This window comes from Fukomys damarensis, unplaced genomic scaffold (assembly GCF_012274545.1).
Source record: "Fukomys damarensis isolate Sample0158 unplaced genomic scaffold, DMR_v1.0_HiC HiC_scaffold_38, whole genome shotgun sequence".
In the NCBI taxonomy this organism is placed as follows: Eukaryota; Metazoa; Chordata; class Mammalia; order Rodentia; family Bathyergidae; genus Fukomys; species Fukomys damarensis.
This window is the reverse complement of record NW_022900950.1, coordinates 67402328-67417758: the sequence shown is the minus strand read 5'-3', so window position 1 is coordinate 67417758 and position 15431 is coordinate 67402328. Positions and strand designations below refer to the sequence as shown.

The 15431-nt window shown below is 45.6% G+C and overlaps 1 protein-coding gene and 1 long non-coding RNA gene across 2 annotated transcripts in view; one reads left to right on the top strand and one right to left on the bottom strand.

Moving 5' to 3' along the window:
• The window catches only part of Maml3 (mastermind like transcriptional coactivator 3), a 398475-nt gene that overhangs the window by 112544 nt on the left and 270500 nt on the right, over window positions 1–15431 (bottom strand). The window lies entirely within an intron of this gene.
• The window catches only part of LOC104853069, a 19528-nt gene that overhangs the window by 2132 nt on the left and 1965 nt on the right, over window positions 1–15431 (top strand). The gene's annotated exons all lie outside the window — the stretch shown is intronic.

Genomic DNA, 15431 nt, shown 5'->3' with positions numbered 1-15431 from the left:
TAATTTTTAAAATTTTTTATTGTTTTGTTTTTGTCGTACTGGGGATTGAACTCAGGCCATTGCGCTTGCAAGGCAGGCTGCAGAACCACTGAGCCAAATCCCCGGCCCCTCTCTCTATGTTTTTAATTTTGAGAGAGTCTCGATAACTTTCCCTGGTTGGCCTTGAACTTGGTGACCCTCGTGCCTCAGGCTTCAGCTCTTGGGTTTTAACACACTTTCTTCCAATACGTATCCTGATGGCCGAGGAAGCAATGACTCTGGACTCGTAGAGTGGGGAACACAACCAGGGACACTCCTTACTTCAGATGAATGTTCTTGCATGGTCATTCGGGTTCAACTAAAACGAGTGCAAATTTCTATCGAGTCAAATTTTCGCTAGGTTAATAAGCTGAAGCAGAGACGGCCCTGTGTGCCCAGTGTGTAAAGCGCCCTGAGTTGTGCACACCTTCCTCTTTCTGTCCTGTGTTGGCAATGACTGAGTTCTCAGCTTAGACCACAGTGCACCTGTTATAATGCTGCCCGTACCCAGTCTTCAGTGAATGCCAGGAATGGACTCAAGACACCTGAGTCCAGCTTTCATTTATTACTCGAGGTTTCCTGAGTCTGATTGTATTTTGGGTCTTTCAGACCCCGAACCCGTGTTTTTCTGTGAACCAGAGAAGTATGACTAGTCTGCTGCTGTGTTTCAAAGTCCATTCCGCAGTGGGTAGCAACCTACAGACAGTTCTGAGAAGATTACACAGACCGGGAAAATAGTTTTAAGGGTGACAGGTGCCTAGGGAGCCTCTAACATGATCTCTCCAATTTACCAGTTTTACTCAGTGACCTGTGGTTGCCGAGACAAACGAGGAACTGGAGTCTGAGCTTCTTGGCTTGAACCCATCCCGCCCACCTCTGGCTTGAGAGCTTTCCTCATCATGTACTGCTGCCTCTCCTTCAAAGGGGAATACAACTTTTCCAAAGCGGCCCTTAACTTCCTACCTATATTATTTCACTTAAGATAATGACTGTGGTGCAAAAAAGCAGCAAGTCTAAATGCAAAGATTATGAGGAAAAGGTCCAATAGGATGAAAAAGGGAGTAATTTCTAGTTCAGAGAGCTGATCTTCAGGAACACATTTTAATGCTCACCCATGAAGGGGTAAAGGGGCCTTGGGACAGGGCCTGGGGGGCGCATGCAGGCGAGGGCATTAAGTGGGCTCTGCAGGGGAAAGCAGATTACACAGAAACTTGCCAGGGATGCCAGGAAGGTCGGGGTCTCGGCGGGCCTTGGGGCTCTCCTGGGGTGAGAGGCTGGGGACTCACCACCCCATCTTTCACTCCTCTGGTAGTTTCTACAGATAAACCGTGCTGTAAAGTGCAGAAATAACAGATACACAAACAGACAAATCCGAGCAGGGGCCCAAAGGGGCCCTAGAGACCAGACAGCCTCCCCAACCAATCTGCTTCGCTCTCTGCCAACTCATCCCTAGTGGAGAAAGCCAGAAGGGGCAGCTGGAAGAGACACAGCCACGCAATACAAACCACAGGCTCAGATTAGGGTTACGGGAGCAAGAGGTAACTGGGGATAGGAAACCCTCGGAGGGTTGTTAGGAGAACTGTTTCCAGTTCAAAACAACCAAGCTGATTATCTTTATTCACTTACCAACTTCTGCTGTTTTAAAGACACATTTAGGGGTGGTCAGATTACCAATTAAAAATGGAATACCACCGTGCCTGCATGCGAGCCCCTGGAGTTTTAGCAGCATGCTGGGGCTCGACTTTGAGGATATGGAAAGGGGCCCTTCTCAGCTTCCTAGCACCTGTGTCTTCCTCCGAAGGCCCAGAAATGCCGGCGAGCACGAGCCAAAATTATTCTTGATGGACTCCATCGCTGCACCCACTTACCAAACAATATTGTTGTTACGACTACGTGGTGATTTCTCTAAGAAGGTATGAGGTGATAACAGGCTTTCATCTGCTGCAGTGACCAAGTCCAACACAACCCAACACCACCACTATGGCGAGCACAGCTCAGCTCTCAGATGGGGCGAGGGAAGGCATTTTCCCCTATATCACATTTATTTTATAATGCTATTAATTATAAGGCTAATTAAAAACCAGTTTGGCTGAATAAATAAAGGGTATTGTAGAGTGCCATAGATGAAAAGAATGGAAGAGAAGCTCTTGAGAGATCTGACCATGTTAGATTGTCCTGCAAGGAAAAGCAGGTCTGGAGCAGCAAAGAGAGGGTTTGGGATCCATTTTCTGAGATCATGAATACTAGGGTAACACAAGGTAGTGGGAGGCTGCCATGTACATGCCATTTAACAAGTCTCCCTCCCTACTCTTTTTTTTTCTTTTTTTTTTGGTACCAGGGATTGAACTCTGGCCCTTGTGCTTTTGAGGCAGTTAGTGGAACCACTGAGCCAAATCCCGGCCCTCTCTCTACTCTTTTTGTTTTTTGTTTTGTTGTTGTTGTTTTTTTTTTTTTGCTTTGTTTTTTGAGACAGGGTCTTCTTATGTAGTTGAGACTGAACTGGAACTCACTATGTAGCCCAGGCTGCTCTCAAACTCACAACGATCCTCCTGCCTCAGCCTCCCAAGTGCTGGGATTACAGGCATGCGCCACCATGCCTGGCTTCTACTCTTAATAGTGACGTTAGCATGCATGTGAATCTACTGTTCCTTTCCGGCCAGACATTCAATTTTTAGCTTTCTTTTTATAAAAAAAAAATATTAACTTTCTTTTTTGGTTTATGTCTTAAAAACCTGCATTTCAGTAGTGCTTCCCCACTTTATGGATATTTCTTTTCTCCTGAAGTATTCCCACCTATCTTGTGATCTTGTCGAGCCTTACTTGGAGGAGGACAGGAACCCTCAGCTGTTGCTCAGTTCATCTTTAGTTTTTCCACCCCTTTGTGGAAAAAAATGAATCCTAAGAATAGTAAAACGTCTTTCTGAGAAATGGAAATTCTCGAAATTCTGGAATGAAAAAGCTTTCATCCATTCTTCTACTCGTTTCACTTTTCCATTCTTTCTCTTGTACGTGGACCTACTGTCTAAATTTGCTTTAGGAAAAGTAGTGCTATGTATGTTCAGGGCAAGACACTGCTCCGCACATTCTAGTTCCTTTCAACCTCGGACAGAAAATGCATCATTATCACCATCATCGTTATTATCGCTCTTATAATTACTACTAAACACCTCACTGTCACTTTCGGAGCCTCCCCACAGAGCCAAAGCGTGGTGTGCTGCTCTCTTCCTTGGCTTATGTAAACCTGCCTGGCCCCTTGGCACAGTGACCGCGATGCGGTACTGAACAGATTTCTCAAGCTTTCTCTTCTGACCTTTGGGTAAAGTCATTTGAAAACATTTACCCTAAAAAAATTCAGGGGCACTGAGCTGAGTGCTGGGTGTAGCTGAAAAGTCATAATGGCATAACTTTCCGGAAGCCAGGTGGCTCACACACCTGCAAGTCTGATGTGTGGATGCCCTCTGCCATCCAGAACCCGCTGGCATCCTTCCTTGTCAGCCTGGCCTGTGATCGGCGCCCCTGCCCCTCCCTGCTCCCCACTGGGAACGGTATGAGTCGAAGAGCACCAGACACAGGTACTAGATTCTCTGTAGGCCGAGAAAGTTCACTGCTGTCTACTGTCACATAAATCAGATCCTCTAAGAGCAAAGGGGTCAGGGGCTCAAGTCCTCTTGAGACACCTTCTTCCGCAGAACAGGGAGCTGTGAATCCTCGGCACACTACCCACACTTGTCGAATCCAACAGCCATAGATTAGCTTACCTTCTGCCCCACAGCACCTCCCCACCCTTGTCCCTCAGACCAGTTGTTAATTTCCGTTCCCTTTCGATAAGGGAGGGTCTTCCGGTGCATTTCCTTTACACCTCCCTGACAAGGAGTGCAGCTTGGACGCGGATAGGCAGTGTGTGCACACACCCGGCAGGTGTTTTTCTGTTCCCACCCTACATTGTTTGTTGAAATAAATATGGAAATAAGGCTGAGCAAGACAGCCAAGCCAGCCAAACTGAGATAAATTCATCACTCATGGGCTCTCAAGGGAAGGGAACCGTGCATTTTTTTCTAAACGATTATTTCTGAAGCACTGAAGGAATGGCTGTATCACTAATGAGGCCCGTACGCCATGGCTGCTGATTATAAATGACCTGCAGAGAGACAAGGAGACGGTGGACAGGAAGGGGAGCTGTGGGAGGAGCTGGGGAAGGCAGCTGCTGGTGGACGATGCTGCCATCGGTGCTGGGCAGTGGGGATGGACCCCCAGAATCTATGTCCCTGCCTTTCTGACCCAGAAACACACCCTCAGAAGAGCAGGTGACCGAGTCTCCATGAGTCCAGGTGGATGGAAAGCTGTCAAAAGCCTACCAAAGAGAGAACAGCGTCTCTGTCTGAGTCCTTACTTCACCACCGATACCCTTCTCTTCTGCAAGCGGAAGTTCTCGGCAGGAGACCAGGATCTGCAGAAGATCTGGAGGGGTCTGCAGTGACACACAGGCCAGCAGAGATGACACTGAATGGTATCCCAGCGCCTGGACTGCAGGTCCTCCCAGATGGCCACACACTGGACACAGGGCAAAAAGATGCAGGCAGAATCCCAGTTCACATGTGGGGTGGGAGCTGCAGCATGGCAACAGTGAGTGGCAGGCCAGGAGAACTACATGGCATGCATGAATGAGACATCATTGTGCTTCAGTTGAGGAAGCCACGAAAGATGCTGACAAACCCATCAGAGCTTTGTGACTCAGTGGCACTGCGATTTCATAGGACGGGCTCTCAGACAATGCTCAAGGACCTCCTGGCATGACCTGGCAGGAATCATTTAGACAGTTGGGCATGGTGGTGTGCACTTGTAATCTCAGCACTCTGGGAGGCTGAGGCAGAAGGATCACAAGTTTGAGTTCAGCCTGGGCATCTTAGTGACTTAGCAAGACCTTGTCTCAAAATTTAAAAAGGAGGGTGGGCTGGGTATGTAGCTCAATGTGAAGGCCCTGGGTTCCATCCCAGTACTGTAAAAAAAAAAAATTCAGATAGAACACACTGTACAATATCACCAGCAGCAGCTAGAAAAGGCCTGGCAGGGATAATCTTGGCCAATGAAGTGACCGAGTCCCTGAGGGCAGGGGAAGAGTGATGGTTGCTTCTTCAAGTGGGTGTGCTGCTCTAGCCAGGGCACAAATTCCTGATATTGACGTCCTCACGGGAAGCGGAGGTGGGAAGGGGCTTCTGTAGCCTGTCAAAGCAGGAGGCCCGGGAGGCCTTGGCAGGGAATGAAATCTGATGGTGACATGTGGCAGTGCCAGAGGCTGCAGGACTTATGGCTATGGCATCCTGGTCGTGCTGCAGAAGCAGCTTCTCCTGGGTCACATGCCTCTTCTGCTCATGGACACAGAATCATGGGTGGCAAGTGAAGGCCTGGGCTTCAGCTTTCAAAGTGATGACACTATCGCTGTCCCCAGCTAGCAGCAACTGGTTCCAGCAGCTGCAAGATGAACTGAAGACTCTGCACTGTCAACCCCATTGCCTAAGCGTCCAAAGGGAAAACGACACTGGGAACAAACACTGTGGCTTCAAGCATGACACCGAATTTGTCCAGGCAAAGCTCATGAAATAGGAGAAAGAAGGACATAAAGGACTAATTATAAAGTTCCACTCAGTTTACTTCCGCTTTTCAGCCTTGCTGCTCTAGGAAGAAACACACATGCTTTCAACTCCCTCTGGACAACAAAGAGCCACATGTCATCAAAGAAAAAAGCAAGAAGCAGCAGGCCCCAACCTTCTTCTTCATCACTGGAGCGAATGCTGCGGCCAGATCTCTCTTCCTTTCTCATCGTCTCCGTGGAAGGTCAAAGAATAAACAGGGGTTCTCAAATAATCACAACAAAGGAAAGAATGAAAAGCCACTGTTTCCAGATGCAAGCTCCTAGCTTCCTGCTTCCACCAGGGGAGCAGAGAGAATCCACAGATGCTGCCTCTCTCCGGTGGCTGCCACTCTCTAATGAATGTGACCCCCGGCTGCAGCTCTAAAAGGGTGCAGCCGCGTGTCAATGTAAACAGCTAAACCCAGTGTCATGTCAAGTGGTAACAAGGCCACTGCTGGTTTTTTACAAGCACTGTGCACTTAGCAGATAAAAATGAGCATCCTATCGCTGGCCTCCACAAGTCACACTTATCAACAGTGAGAAGAAACAATGCTTTGTTTGACAGGTGTTGCTTGGTGGCAGTGATAGGAAGTTAAATTTCTTCCAGGCTGCCCATTAGCATGATGAAAGGGCCGGTAACAGCTGCATTCACGAAATCTTTCTGCATGTGTCGGCTGGGAAGCAGCACCAAGTGTCCTGATGTTCCCTCCAATAAAGAGAACTAATTACCTTCCACAGCGGCCACCTGGGCTAGAGACGACCCATGTCAGGAAAGGGCTCTGACAAACACATTTGTTTGTCCAGGACCAAGACCATGGCCAGCAACCTTCATTCTTCCTGGTATCAGAGTGCCGACACATGCACACAAGATCAATAAAAGGTCTAAGGTTCGCCGCAGGCTGGGGGCAGTACCTGCACACAAAGCATCCCCAGGGAGGGCGCGGGCTTCCAGCAGTGGCAGCAGATGATGTATTTTGAGTTCACACCGGGTACCGCCCCGCCTGCCTGTGCACCAGGACCGGAAGCTGGGTCGAAGTTCTCCTTTGAAGAAAGTTGAGAGGTCCGAAGGACGTCAAACCAGAAAGGGGAATTTAAAAGAAAGGAAGGGTTGCTTTTTTGATGAGAAATACCTGTGTTATAATAAAAGAACTTTTTAGCAGATAAACGTGTTGACATTTCCATCCCATCATTTGAGGTAGGCATCGCTGCATGCACACGCGCACACACGCACACTGTACTAAGGCCGAGGAAACTGAGTTTTAAGATGTCTGAACTTGCCCAGAGCCACCCTACAGAGGCTGGACTCACACCTTGACGCTGCGACTTTACAGTCCTTGCTCATTCCATTCAGAGCTTCTCAGGGTCACTGTGAGCACCGACCCTGCAAGAAGCTGGGTGTTCTGTTTTTGGAGAGATTGGAGTACTTTTCTCAAGCTGCTGGGCCTTGTCGGAAGCTTTCAGGAAGTCTGGGGTCCATCAGGGAAGTTTTAATGCAGCAAACAAGCGTGACTCTGTTTACTGGCCGTTTATGCTTCTATCAACCTCTTTGCCCTCCACGAGGTCAGACTGCACCCATAACTAACGGCACCCGTTCCTCCCCAGGTCTGTGCACTGATTCCATAATAGTGCTTTGCCAACCACCTTGCTTCCCAGCCCAACTCCTCCGTCTGCTGTCGAGCTCAGCGCGCCGCGAGAAGGACATGCCATGGAGCTTTTGCCCAGGGGCGAGTAGGGGACTAAAATGTGCCTGCTCTGTCTGTGCGCTCACATTTCAGACACACGCCGGATGGTAACTTGCTAACACAGGTTTTGGTTCACTGCTCAACCTCAGTACCGGGAAGGACGATGTTGGAAAAATGAACTAAAATGGCATTTTGTAGAACTGTCAGGTCTTCATGATCCACATTTAAGGACACTGCAAGACTAAAACCAAAAATCTGATTAGCTGAAATGCGTCATAATTTAATCTTGTTCCTGTGTTCATCTTCTCAGTCCACCAAATCTTTTGTCGGAAAGAAGTTTATAGCTATGTACTGGGGTCACGCAGCATGACAATACCTGAGTGTTTTGGAGCCCTGTCATGAAACAGCTGCTGTTTCCAGGTTAGCAGCCCGGCCATTACTGACCTGCTTGGTATGGTACCATCCTAATCTGTAGCCCAGCTTCCGTTTCAAGACATGAGCCCTTTCCCTTCCTGAGATAGCTCTCTTTGGGCCCGACGAAGTGAGCTCCTGTGCATGGTGTCACAGCCACGAAGAAAAACCCCACCCAACAAAGGAAAAGGCTCTGCCCACAGGGCCCTGGGGAGGTGCCATTTCATCTTCTCTTGCACTGCGCTGACATTTTTAAATTATAATGATTCCATATCCCAAATGAGTCCTAAGAACATTCTGAATCAGCTAATTAATAAATCAATTGCTCTTCAGGATGGCATTTATCAAATTCACAACTAATATGTGCAGTGAGGTTAGAATGGAAGTCTGCAGCTGCTGTATCGCTGGCTCTAGGAGGACCTGTTTATGAAGAATCTAGCATGTTTGAAACCCTTCACCACACCCTGGCTGCAAGCTAAGCACCTGTAAGTATCTCTGCAGTCTCTCTGGATCCACCAGGGCCCCGGTTAATCACCAGAGGCAGTATCTTATGGACTAATGAGTAGCTGCTAAAGACGGAAGAAGGAGCAGCCCTCCTAATCAAACACTCAGCAGTCCATATGGTGGTGGTAATTGAAACATCCTTCTGGTCACACCGTTGAACGAAGGTTAGAACCAATTAGATGCCACTGTTTAGATGTGGGTAGCATTCTGGTGTCTTTATCTTGCTCATTAGGCACAGGGATGACATGGGGGTCGACAATAGCAAGCTGCCATACTTCTTTGCAAAGAGTGGACCATTAATGAATTCTTCAATTCCTTAAGACCTGGTAGTTTTTTTTCTACACATTTCAGAACCACTGCCAATGCAAATCAGTTGTGACGACGAGGCTGTGAGAGCAGCGTGTACTGCTCTTAATTGTCTACTTGGCCGGTGTCTTTCTCGGTTATAGATGGAACCCTCCTCACCATTACAGCCACGTCGCTCTTCTCCATGTGCTGTGGAGGGGCTGGTGTGGACAGTGTGGACAAGAGAGAGGAATGGTAGGCAAACAGCCCAGGTGTGCCGTGCATCCATAGTGGAACAAAGTTGGACCAGAAGACAAGACAGCAGAGAGACTGGGGGCTTGGGGAGTGCAGAGGCAGAGCCGTTGTTCTGAGACCAAAGGATTGAGCACAAGCCTGCCACTGACTGGCTCAGACTCCAGCTCCCACTCTTCGCCCTGTTTTTCTTTTATCACTAGTATGGTTTTCCTAGTGGAGAGGACTTCTTTTTTTGAAAAAGATAACAGGCCGTGAACTCTGCAGTCAAATAGTCACTCAAGCCCAATGGCTCTGCAAATTACTTAGGCAGAATCGAAGCTCGAGGGTAGAAATCAATTATAGGGTCTGTGTGTGGGGACTTGGAAATGGCACATCGTCCAACAGAAAGCACATGCCAAAGGAGGAAGAGACGGGAAGGGGGCATTGAGGATGGCGGCGGGTGAGGGGGGTAGGATCAGACACATCGCTGTATTAGGTGTGTACAGAGAAAGCACACCGCACAGAGATGGGAAAGTCTGTATGAACTAAGAACGAAGATAGAAGAATTTTCATTCAAGTTGAGGGTGTGTGCAACAGGCCAAACTGGCAGAGATAGCCAGGTAGGGACTGAAGTCAGAGAAATTAAATAAATGCAAAGAAATCCCATTTTGCTGGCTGGGTTTGTTTCTGAACAGATGTCAGAAAGCACCAATCCTGCCTGTATTCTTTTCACGGCTGTACGGAGATCTCACATAGTGAGTGACTGCAGGAGTTAGACTGGCTGGAGACCAAGGCAAAGCAGGAAGCTACTTTGAGTAACATTTTACTCATCGCAGTGTTTTTGGATTTGAAACAGATTCTTACCTTATCTGAACTAAAGCATTTCATAGGATACGATTTCTTATTTTCCCTCTTGTGGTCCCATTTATACATCTACGGAGAGTGGTACATATGATCGTGCTCTTGGCACTGCTGTCTCTGTATGCCCAATATTATGATAATTTTGAAATACAAACTGAATGAATACATAGGTAGGTCATTTTCAAAATGATTTTTTATTTGCTCAACAGATTGAATCTGTGCAGTAGTAAAATTACAGTTGGTTAAGTAAATCTTGAGTCCGAGTAAGGTTTATCAGGGTAATGCTAATCTTTAACCCCTTAGTCTAGAATATATTTTTAAGAGTGGGAGGAAATTCCAACATCTATATCAACAGAGAACTCACAGAGTTTGAAATGCTCCTAGCACACTTCCTTGCAGTTATTTATGACAGCTTGACAGTGACAAAAAAATTAGGAGCCGAAATGCTTTCTCCTCCGATCTGCGGATGCCTGTTTATGCCAACTGGATTGATCATTTTGTGCCTTAATTTCCCTTCCTGCAGTTTGCCGGAAGCCTTATCGAGTACACCATGGATTCTAACAAGCTAGCACTGCAACTTATTTTTAGTTTACTAGTCATGCTCTGTCGCCAAACTATGCATTTTTATGTGTAAGGGAAAGAGTTTAAGAAAGAAATGATCTACTAGGAACAGTTTAAATATTATTTCACATTTAAAGATGTGTTTAAAACTAGTCATCAGTTTATATGACTTCTGGTGGCAGATGGGCTTTTTTTTTTTTTTTAAAGAAAAAGGCTTTAAAACATAGCTCTGCATAAACACTGTTGCTTCTGGCCTTCTCTATATTCAAACATATCTACTGTAGAGCTTTATCAGGATATCCTGTATTTGAGAAAATCAAGGTGAGTCATTTTGACGTTGTGGAGGGAAATGGTGTGATTTTGCGCTGTGAGGCCACCAGTCATGTCACAGTCAGCTCTCTGGTAAGCAGAGGGGTAGGATGGGGAGGGGAGCACAGACAGTATAATGACACTGGATGGGTTTGCTTTTTCTCACATCATTCAGTCAGATTTTCAGATTCACTCTTAGGATTTTGAGAATCTATGAAAAGGCCAGACCAAGACAGGATGATGGAACTGGGTCTACCTGACTCGCAAATGGCGCCCCCTGCACCACTTGACAATCTTTCTTCTCTCCCTCTCTCCCCCGCTTCTTCCTTCCCCCATTATTCAGATTACAGAACACGCGCACATTGTTTTTGTCTTTTTCTTCGGGGACAGTACATCCTACTGTTAGTCCAGGCAAGTGTGAAAGTTGGGTGCAGCGGGCAGAGTGTTGAGAACAAGTTCACTCCCTGATTCAATCTATTGAGCAAATCATAAAAATGTTTTTCAACGTCCTGAAGAGCCATAGGAAAGCACAGTGCTAGCCAGGCTTGGTGGTGCAGGCCTGTAACCTCAGCGCACGAGAAGGCTGAGCAGCTTGGAAACTTGGCGACCTCATGTGAATTTGTCGGGGTGGTGGGGGCTGGGAAAGTAGTTTGGGGTCAAGGCCCTGGGTTTAATCTTCATACTAGGAAGCGGGGAAAAGGAAGGAAGACAGAAAGAAAAGTGCTTATTTTATAGGCATTTCTATGCATACCTGACACTCTGCAGGACTTGTGACAACTCAGGTCATGGGGGATGCCGATTCTGGGCCTCTGCAGAAAGTCTTTTCAATATGACTTAGAGAGCTGGGAACTGATTACGAGGCAGAGTACAGTGGCCGCGCTGGGAAGCTGATTGCAGTGGTGAGCAGGAACAATTAAACACAGGAGGGAGAATCTTCAAAAAATACTTTCTACCCGTGCCCTGTTGCTTATCACCACACTCAGAAATGGAAGAAAACATCCTTCACCTGACGATTGTGACAAGAGAGGAAGGTGCTGCTTTACTGTGACCAAGGGCTCCCTTGAAAAGCAAAGTTAATCTGGAGGAATGAAGGGCTGAGTGGTGAGCTAAGGTCACAAAGCACAGGACCCTCGTAACCAGAGAGCTGTCCACAAGGGACATGGGAAGAAATAGAATTGCGGATATTGTGTTTGTTTATTTGGTGGTAGATTTGATCTGGGCAGGGAGTATTACAGGGCTCTCCAATCTCATCTGTTTGATCTATTTTTCTCTTAAGCATGTGTGCTTAGTAAATTATATATTGTAAGCGACCCTGGGGTGTGCAATCCCATCTCTTTTAATACACTGTTCCACTCTGACAAGTTGCGTCAGTGGCGTGGAATAATCCTCTGCAATTGAGAAAAGAAGCCCCCAATTTCTAAGTTTTTAAACCATTAGTGGCTGATCAGTTGCAACAAATATGCTGCCACTGCGGCTGCTGCACCTAATGATTGAATTTTAAATATTCATGATGGCTGGCTGTCTGTGTGCTCACAGAGAGAGAGAGAGAGAGAGAGAGAGAGAGAGAGAGAGAGAGAGAGAGAGAGGGGCTGGAGCTGTATGTGGCAGATACTTTTGGTCAGATATTTCAGCCATTAAAACTTGTTCTGTTGTATAGACCCAGGGGCATTGGTGTGTGAGGTATATTCAGCTCCGCATGCAGCAGTGGTCAAACAGGCAGAATCCACCCCTCAGAAGTAGCCCTCTTAGTGACTGAAAAAAATTCAGCAATTCTGGCAGTGGTTGTTTTGGGCATTGTCATGTTCAGCGATTTAAATTTTCTTAAATTTGCTTGTTTGTACTAAAAAAAACCCAAAAAACAAAACAAAACAAAAAACTCCCCATAAATTATTTTGGTACTGACTTGTTTGTTTTATAAATCCCAAGTTCATAAGCAAAATAATATTACAATAAAATGACCAATTAGAAATTTCTTATTTGAGAAAAATGCACTGCTTCCATATATGAACTCAAAAGAAGTTTTGTCTAAGCTTCAGCTCGGAAATAGGTGAGAAATAAGATCTGCTTTTCCTCTAAGACAAGAAAGGCCAGTCAATTATTGGAGGAAATTCAACACAGAGGGTTCTGTGGTCAGAGGAGACACGTGCTTCATGTTAAGAAATTATACCAAATGTATTCTCCGGCAACTATTTGTGGCTCAGATTATAAACAACTGAGAGAAACAAAAAACTGAAACAAGAAATGCCCCCAGCTTTTGTCCTCTAGGACGAGCTGCTGTGTCTTTCTCGTCTGTCTGTTTTCCTTGCAGCTCAGCATCCCCACGGCCCCTCTCCCCCTTTCCTGGTAGTGCTCTTCCTGCCGCACACGTAAACACCACCAAATCATACTGCTTCTGGATCGCTTTTTCAGACGGACTCATACTTAGTAGTAGAGACAATTATCCGAATCACAGAAAAAGGGCAAAATAAGAAACAGGTATTACAGAGAGCAAAAGCAGACATACTTGACGTGTTCTGTGTGAACAGAAACTTAGGTTTTTCTAAAATAGGAGGCTGTGAGCTCTTGGGACTGAAGACTCAGTGACTTAAGTAGCTAAAAGGAAAACTATATTAACTACTTGTCTAACACTGGTCCCCAGGAATTTCCAGTAGAGAAGGATTACAGCAAACACATGAGAAGGGCCCATATTCTGCATGTATAAGAGATGCAGGGGGAAATAAGACACGATCTGACCTTCTAGCTGATCAACAGGCTAAACTGTGCCTCTGGGCTTGACTCTTGCGATGCGAGTGGTTTTTGTTCAGGGGAAGGGGAAGCAACAGGGATGGGTAGTGGTGAAGGCAAAAGGAAAGAAGAATTTTATATTTTGAGTTTGGAAATTCCCTGTACTAAAACAATATTGGACCTGAAGATGTGTTCACCCAGACGAAACACACTGCACATGGGCCACTGAGATTTTTAACTTGTCACCTATGCTCTCCCCAATCAAAAGATCCATGTGCAGCTCTTCTGTGGTTTGGTGTGTATCCTTGAAATGTTTCATACAATTCTAAAGAGCCATCCTTCTATAATTGTTTCAATAATATTTGATCCATTTACAGACATTGCAGAGAAAACCATCTCCTAAGAAAACATGCCTTGGTGTGCTACCCAGGAAAAAAGCACACACTCGGGCCTGTATGCCGCATACGCTAGTGTTTTAAGACCTATATGATATGTACAGATGAACAGTACTGGTCCTGTTAACCATCTTCTCAGTTGGCTTAAAATTCTTACTTGCCCAATTTCCAATTTTATATAGAGTCTGCATATTTCCTGCCTTTAGACCCTCTCTACACCTTATATACTTCGTTAGCTGTCCTACACCTGGTATCAGACTTTTTTTTTTACAAAGCAAGTCCTATTTATGGTTTATGATTCTGTGTAAGGAGATATAAGCCTTTAAACAATAGCCAAAACATTTTTTAAAAGACACTTTGAAGCCAGTGTTACTGTCAGCTCTCTCTGCCCATCCAGTTACTCTTGCGATGTAGAATTAAGGTTACTGTAAATCCTGATTTTCCTGGACCTTTCTGTCTATGGTAGTTTTCTGGTGACTTTTTTTGGTTAGTGTCCCCTTTCACATTCCAAAGTGTCTTGGTTTGAATGATGAGTTAGAAGGTCTTTTTATGTGAAGGTGGATATAAGTAGATGTTAATAAAGAAAATATAAAATCAGATGGTCTATCCAAGGCTTTCTGCGATACTGTCGACATCTAGCACCAATACAAACCTCAAATTCAGATAATTTTGTTGGTTCCAAAAGGACCTTTGAGAGTAAAACTTCCGATGTGCATATATACCTATGTTCAAACAGAAAGAGAACTATTTACGGAGGAAGACGAAGAAAAGAGAAAGCATTCCACCAACATGTGCATATGGCTGACCCTGGAGATAATACACTGCTCCAGAAAAGTAGGCAATTATGCTAATTGTACATGATTTTAAAAAGAGGTTCAATATTCATGTTGTTAGCAGCTCAGATCCCAGTATTTTCTGTCAGCGTGTTTCCCTTTCATACAATGGCCCTCTGGGTGCCTTGTCTCTGAGGGTACTGGTGGTTCTGTAATCTTACAGACTCCCCATTGCCTGATCAGAGCCAGGAAACAGAGGCTAGCTTTCTCAGATATGGAAGGCAACAATCTGCCTTCTCTTGGGTGCTGCTTATCTATGGCGTAGTCCTCTATGGACTTGCATTGACTGTTTGACAGGAAAGGTTTAAGATGCCACTGTCTCCTTCTGGACTTTTTGAGACTTTTTAAAGGAAATGGAAATGGAGCTTCCTTTGGCTTTGAAATTCCATTTTCTCTTACCAATGCCAAGGCCGTAGACCTGGAGCTTGGAGAGACTATGGAAGAAAAGGAGCAGAAAGAGACTGAGCAACCTAACTGTATGATAAACATAGAATGTTATCAGTCCTTTTCTCCTCTCAAATTCTGGCAACCAACATACAGTTCACTGCTTCCGTTTTCCAATAGTAAGTCTTGCTTATACTTGGCAACATGGGGCTGAGAGAATGAGATAGAATCAGGGGCATATCAGCTCAGGCATCTGAGCAGGAAGTTGATTTTGTGTTTGGAGCTTTAGGACCCTCTGGAGGAGGGATTATTGCAAAGGAAATAGGAAACCTGGTCATGCCTGTACACTGTGATCACTGTGGCTTCTAGGCAGAAGTGTGTCCTCACACTGAAATAATGGCCACGTGTGAGTGGCTGATTATTCAAGAAGAATAAAGGGACATTCCCACATGAAACTGAACCTAGAGATCTCTTGAATGGTCACTGATAGGAGATGAGACGTGAAAGTTGCCCTCTGTTAGGCAGCTATCTACCACTATAAAAATACTTTAATAATCAACTTACAGAGAAAATTTTTTTTTTTTTTTTTTTTTTTTTTTTT